The sequence below is a fragment of the Vanellus vanellus genome (assembly GCF_965231255.1).
Source record: "Vanellus vanellus genome assembly, chromosome: 14".
NCBI classification, from domain to species: Eukaryota; Metazoa; Chordata; class Aves; order Charadriiformes; family Charadriidae; genus Vanellus; species Vanellus vanellus.
Genome location: NC_138919.1, coordinates 13,742,917 through 13,750,075, shown reverse-complemented (window position 1 = coordinate 13,750,075; position 7,159 = coordinate 13,742,917).

Here is a 7,159-nt window from a genome sequence, read left to right as displayed (position 1 = left end):
AGGCTGATTAACCTGTGTTTATCCAGGTCGTCGCGTTTCGCCTTCGCAAATATTGCTCAGCGGGAGCAGCCCTGGAAGGCTCCGGCAGCCCGGAGAAAGCCCCCCACTTCTCCTCATTACCCATTACGCGCGGCGGTTCTTCTCATCCAGAAAGCTTTCAGCCCCCCTCCGAACCAGGCTCCAGCCACAAACGTTTTCTCACTCTGTTGTGAAATCATAGCTTTCACGCCACTTAGTAAATTATTCTTAAGCAGTTCCCAATTACCATTCACACGCTGCTGTTTAAATTCCAGTTAGCTCCTAATTCTTTTTGGCTTTGTGCATTTGGCCACTTGAAAGCACCACACGTCACACGTGAATATATATGTATACACACACACACACTTTGCTGCATTAAATTATATTATCGGTTGGGGATTACTATATTAGAGGCTTTGAAAACCCTTCCTGGGCTGCCTGGCTGACGCGGCAGCGCGTGCAGAGCCGCTCTTCACTTTTTCCGCTGCGTTTTGGAGTTTAGCACAGCCGCTGCGTTAATCATATCTCCGCACACACCCTGCCGGCTCCCGGAGCATCATCCCGGCTGCGAGTTAAACATCACAGAGGTCCGACTGCGTTTGGCGAGTGCCAGGGGGGCTGTCGGCAGCCAAAACGACGCCCCAGCAGAAAGCCAGGAGGAAACTTAGTTTAATATTTAATGTTTCCATAGGAATCATCTGTGCGTGTGCGTCTCTGCCACGTGGTGCAGACGTTGTCATGGCATAGAGCCCCGGCCGCGGGCGGGGGGGGGGGGGGAGAGCGAACACACATCGCTCTCACCGAGTTCAGCGCGGTGGAAAAATCCCTATGAAGCACGCCTTTCCGTTTAGAGAGCTGGTCGCAACTCAAATAGCTTCAGCCATTATATACAGCGTGATTGAAAGCTAAAAAAAAATAGATGCGCCTTCATTGAAAAGGAGGAAGGATGAGCGTGTCTGTGGACGCCGGCTGACAGGTTTCCAACGCCTTTTTACGCAAGCAGAGCTGCGACTGTGGCCTGACCACGCAGGGAAATGCGTTTGCAGAGCGCGGAGGCTCCGGCATCCCGGCACGCCGCAGCTGACCGCGTCCCGGGTTCGGCACAGGGTCACGAATATTGGCTACCTGGAGCAACGGCACGTGTTTGCGTGTGGCTCCGGCTGCCCCTTCCCGGCCATAAATGCTCATCCTGCAGCACGTGCTCCCGAATAGGGAAAGCCCCTCACCCTGCAGCACAAAGCCAGCACCCGCCTAAAAAAACTCGTCACTTCATCAATTAAGGGATGAGAAAGAAACAGTCGCCTCCCTGGAGACCACACCAATTTTAGCACACCGCGGCTGCAGAGAAAACCATGGCTTTGCCCGCTCGCCAGTTCCATCATTTGAATTTACCGTAACTGCGTCCGTTTTGTAGCTGGGTATAGTTTAATTTCTCATCGCATTCGTTGCAATAAGTGCCCCCGCTCCCTGCGGCAGAGCCGGCGCAGACGGGCTCAGCGTGCCCGGAACCCGCCGCTCCGTCGCACACAGAGTTTCTTACTAATTTGCTGCAAGCCTTCGGCAGTGCGCAGAACTGATTTGTCGTTTCCTTGCTCCCTGGGTGGACAAAAGCCAAGCTTTATAAATCAACTGTGTAAACAGAAATATCCTTCTTCCTTGAATGTGATTATTATTTCGAAAAAGGAGGCTGTCGTTTTAAGAGGCAGGAAACCTGTTTAATCTGGAGACACCGGCTCTGATGCCAGGCGCTGGTTACCATAACATTTTTCTTCTGTCCTAAGTTTCTGAGTGAAAATAAAAATCTCTCATATGGACTCGTTTTGGGCAGTTTTTGACCAGCCAAGATCATTTTTGGAGCCCCAAACACTCTTTCTGTAGAGTTACATCTATAAACTATTTTTATATCCGTGCAAGTCAGCTCTCGGTGGCGGCCTCACACCCCCCTGTGAAACCAGAGCTCTGCCCGGTTGCACTCCGATTATACATTTTTTTGCCCTTTTAGTCTAAAAATAGGCAACGAAGAATGGGAGAAGAGCCGTGCCACCCCCAGGAGGGCGGAGGGGATCTTTCCCAAAACCCCGTGCCGTCGGAGCCAGGAACCAAACTCCGCTCTCCCTCTGCTTTAAGTGTTTGGCATTTGCCTTTGCATTTTTGTTTGCTTTGGTCCTTGTGGCAAGGATGTACTTGAGGCAAAGCAGTCCCGTGTCTCAGCAGGGCTGATAGATATTAGTAACTAATTGTGTTCTAATTGTAAATATTTGCCAGATGACAAAGGAAGGAAAGGAACTCCCCGAAGCACACACAGAGTGCTCAGGACACACCGCTGATCTGCTTCTGGGAGGTAGATAGACCCAAATCCTGAAAAGACATCGCTGTCACTTACGTGGGGCCTCCACTGACAGTGACACAAATGCTTTAATGCAGAATATTTGCTCCTGGAGTTCAGGAGATTCGTGGGACCAAGAAAATGAATGCAGCAGCTCCCGCGGGGTGGCTTTGGAGGCACTGATGCAGGACTCACGGAGGAACCCGTGGAACTCCCTTCCATGAAAGGGGCTGACCAGTGCCAAGAGAAGAGCAGGGAGATGGAGCAGAATACCTGGGAAACTCAATGGATGAGAAAACGTTACACAAATTCGGTGTTTAATCCAGAACAGAGAAGATGACAGGAAAGGCTTTTGGATGGCATTTGTGAGGCAAAGTCATTTCTTTTCTTAGAGACTGTTTGAGGTCCCTCCAAAAAGAGCATGAGTAAGTTTTGGCTTTTCCTGGCAGCTTTGGGAAGGCTGCAGCAGCGTTTTCCCCCTCGCTGCACGGGGGGTTCCCTGTGCCCGTTTCCAGGTGGCTTCTGCCCGGCGCCGTCCCTCCTGCCCGTCCACGCCGGGCTGGGATGGGGACCACTGCTGTGGCAGGAGGGGATGGGGACGGGGATGGGGGGCTCCAGGAAGTCTGGTCTGGAGGAGCCCAGCACCGGAGGGTGACTCATGGAGAGCTGGACGCTGCTGGGGTTCGTGCCGGGACAGCAGCAAACCTCTACATTTTGCCTCACTGGTCCTTGCTAACAGAGCCTCCCAGTATAGCAACGGCGGCACATGTAAATCTTCCCTCCCCCTCGATACAGGGGCAGCTCCCGCACCCCAATAGCCCCTATTCCCTCTCCTCATGGCTCTGGTTGCAGATTTTTTAATATACAAAAAAAAAAAAAAATCATGCTGCAGTCTGGTTTAATCCCCTGCTAGTTTTATTTAACACCACCAATATAAAACCATTCCCAGCATAAGTCATCTGCAAACAATTTGAGTTCTCCCTTCTATAACTCAGGTCCACATACAGCTTTAACGGTTGTTTCGCTTCTGATTTAATTCTGCAAAGACGTGCGAAACCCCTTTTCCGTCGTGACAGCTGTCTCCTGCCTCTGACCCAGGGCTCCGAGCGACGGGGGACGGGCGACCGCTGGGCAGTGGCACAGCGATGCAGAGCGTTGAGGAGCTGGGACACACCGGCACCTGCAGCGGGCATGGGGGACCTTTCTGGGGACCTCAGCTGAGATGTCCCCAGCCTGGTTGGGTCAGGGAGGGACGGGGAGGCTTTGAAGGGGTTTTGAAAAAGCAGAGAGGTTCCCAAGGTGCTCTCACATCTCATCCCTCCTTAGGTAAGGCAGAGACTGTTTCCAAAAACAAAAAAAAAAGGGCAGGACCGGGCCAGCATGTGTCCCCATGGACCGGTGAGGTGTTGAAGTGCTGGGGTCTGGAGCAGGGCGGGCGGCAGGGCAGGGGGACTGCGGCAGAGGAATATTTAAAGCACGGAGTTGTGACCTGAAGTGGGGAAAGGCACAGCGAGAGGACAAAATGCACCTTTCCCCTCCTGACGGTCTCAGGACAATCGAAAGCATTGCTTTGCTTTTTCAGTCCTAGTGCAGGAGGGATGCTGGAGCTTGCACTATGTAGGATACCCATCTCTTTTAACTTCCTCTTTTACAATTAATGGGAGGCAGTTGCAAAACAGAAAAAGAAAAAAGAAAAAAAAAAACCAAACACCACCAACCCCCCCCAAATTCACAGCCCAAACCTGGTTATAAATAAAGCCCCCAATGTGCTTTTTTCCAAGGGCTGGAAACGACCAAGTATGCAATTTCAGCTAAGAAAGTGCGGGCACCAAAATCAAAGAGCGCTGGTGCAGTGCTGCTCTGCCCCGGGGCCGGGGAGGTGTGTGACGTTCGGGGCGCTCTGAAACCCCCATGGCTGCTCCGTGCTGTCCCGAGGGACTTTGTCTCAGCAGTCCCGTGGACAAGAACCATCGGTGCTACATCCCGCATTGTCTCCTGGCTAAGGGATGATCCTGCCAGTGTGCAGCATGTATGACTGTGCCATGCTGCGCTCAGTTCTGCAGCCTCCTGGCTCCATGGTGGCCACCAGCCCTCCCGAGGGACTCATGCGTGGCCAGGACCACCGTGTGCTCCTCTGCAGATGCGCCAGCCTGGGCAGGACAGGGCTAGACGGCTTCTCTGCAGATGCCCTTTGCTCAGCATCCTTTGGGGATGGTCTCCACGCCTCCCATCCCGCACAGACCCTCAGCGCACCGCGGCTGTAATTCCTGCGGTTAGCCAGAGGAGACGGTAATTCCGTCCCCAATTAACGTGAAATAGTGGGAACTTGCTCTCCGCACATTTCTGGGCGCCATAGAAAAGCGAGCGCAAAACGCACCACCAGCAAATAGGTAGTGATGGGAGACGAGTGTCTGCAAACACACGCTGCGGAAGTTTCACCCCTGTGTTTGACCTCCCCTTCCTTTCCCAGGCACAGGATGCTCACGCTCATCGCATCCTGCCGTGGATGGCGTGGCATAAGGCGTTATCCCCTAAACCCGTGAAGCGGGGAGGGAAAACAGTGTACTGCAGCTGCACATCACTGTCCTGAGATTGGTCCCAAATCTGCTCACACAGAAGCAGAGAGCCAGCCGTTTGGTTTTCAGCAGGGAGGTGCGTGGGACAGTGGGGGTGACGTCTTCCCCTGGTGCTGGCCTGTCCCCAGGCACCCGGGCTCACACCTACACCTTCCCCCAGCACCACCGCAGGGGCAGTTTCCACTGCTGCACCCCTTCATAATGCCTTTGCCGCCTTTACGGCCCGTGCACAAATGCCAGGGCTTTTATTGTGGGTTTGGGGTTGTTTTTTTTCTCCTTTCTCCTGCCTAAAAAGACGCTGAAATCTCCCAAAGAAAAATTATTTCCATGTGATCCCAAAACTTTCTTTCTTGGCTGGAACGCTGAATGTGGTTTTGGGTCTGTGCTTTCTTGATACATTTTTTTATTTTTTTTTATTCACAAATTTTTTGGTCTTCATTTCCATCATTGTGAGAGGCACCGTGCAACCCCACAGACGGGCTGCGAGTCCTAAGGAAACTGCAGCAGGACAAAAGCACAGCGACCCGGCACGAGTCGATGCAAGCAAAGAGACAAGAAAAAAACCCCTTGCTTTTGCAAACAACCTAGCTGCTGGGTTTCATAAGGAGCCGGACTGACTTTCAGTGTTTCATTTGGACTCCAGCTAGGAAGCTGCAGCCGCCACTGAGGACTAAAAAACCTGAATGAACGGCAGCTTTCATATTATGCATCCTGCTAAGCAACAGCAAGGACAGTAAGAGTTCTGAGTCGCAAGGTAGGTTAAAAGGATCTGAATAAGTTGGGGCGCAAAAAAATACTATTGCCATAGGGAAGCAAGTGTTGCCACCCTGCAGAGGCAGGTTTTTGGGTGAGCCACAGAAAGAGGTGGTCTCTGCCTGCGCTGCGCTGCTTCGTCTCGCTTTTTCTGCTTCGCTGCAGCAGGTGAAGTAAGTGCAAGGCCAGGTTGCTGCTGAGCTGGCTTTAATTTGTTCCTACCAACGCTCCTTGTTTTGTTAACCACCCTTCGCGCTCCGGAACGACGCTTTCTTCTCGTCCGGCTTTGCTGGTGGCTGTGGCTGAGCAGTGGGATGGGGAGGGTGCCCCATCCCGCACGGCTCCCACCTGATGTGGGCTCCGCGGGAGCCCAGGGCAGGAAAGAGCCGTTTCCTGGCATCCTCTGCAGACGTGGAAACTTTCACGGGGCTCTGCTCCTGCAGCCTCGCCGGGGCACCGCGGCCGTTTGAAATGTGCTGCTTCTTCCTGAGCCGTGAGCAGGGCTTTGCCGGGATGGGACAGCCCTGTCGCTGCCAGCGCCCGTGTCCTGGGGCTGCCACCCACCCAGGCGGGACACCCGCTGCAGGGACGCCTCTGCCTGCTTTATTTTGGCACGCAGAAAGCCGAGTTCCCGCAGCGGCTGAGTCAGCGGTGGCAGGTCACGGGAAAGCTGCCTTCCATCTGGGAAGGGCGAAGGAGGGCTGGGTGCCGTCCCCTTCGCCAGCACGATTTGCTCTGTCGGAGAAGCTGCCCTGGGAATGGCTTGCCGTAACTTGCCCTGCGCCTCGGCAGCACCGGGCTGAACCGCCGTCTGGGCTTGCTACGGGGACGGGACCGCTTTCAAGGAGCCCCAGGGCAGGGCCATCTCCAGGACTCTGCGGGCATGTTCCTGGCGCCGGTGGTGCAAACAGGGATGAGGAGAAAGAGAGAGGGAAGAGTTGTTTGTTTAGGCACCAGCAGACATCCTTTTGCTCCCTGTCTGTGCTGAGGTAAGTGTGATAACAGCCCCTGTTGCAGAGCAGGAAAGGCAGTACCACGTGAAGATGCAGGAGCCCACGTGCACGGGACCTTTCCGCACAGGCACAGCCTCTCCTCCCATAGCGCCTGCACGGGACGGCGGTAAATCCCTAGGACCCGCCCGGTCTAAGCGTGTACAGGTAATAGGAAGGGATGTTTGCTTGGGATCCTCATCTCTTCCCATGCCCGATAGGTGAAATCGCAGCTGGAGAGAGCAGGTGGTGACCGCACCAACCACTGCTGCTCAGGGGCACACACTAATGAGGGTGAAGGAGCGGTGAAACATCACCGCTCCTCCCAGGAAGAATTAGGGCCATTCACCCACACTGGAAATAGGCACATGCTAAAAAAGTGCCAGAAAATAAAAAGCAAACCAGATAATTAGAAACAGAGCTACCAACTCACTGACCAAAATTTCAGCCAGGCCATTGCAAAGAGGGATGCGGCTAACATCCCCGGACGTCTCCAT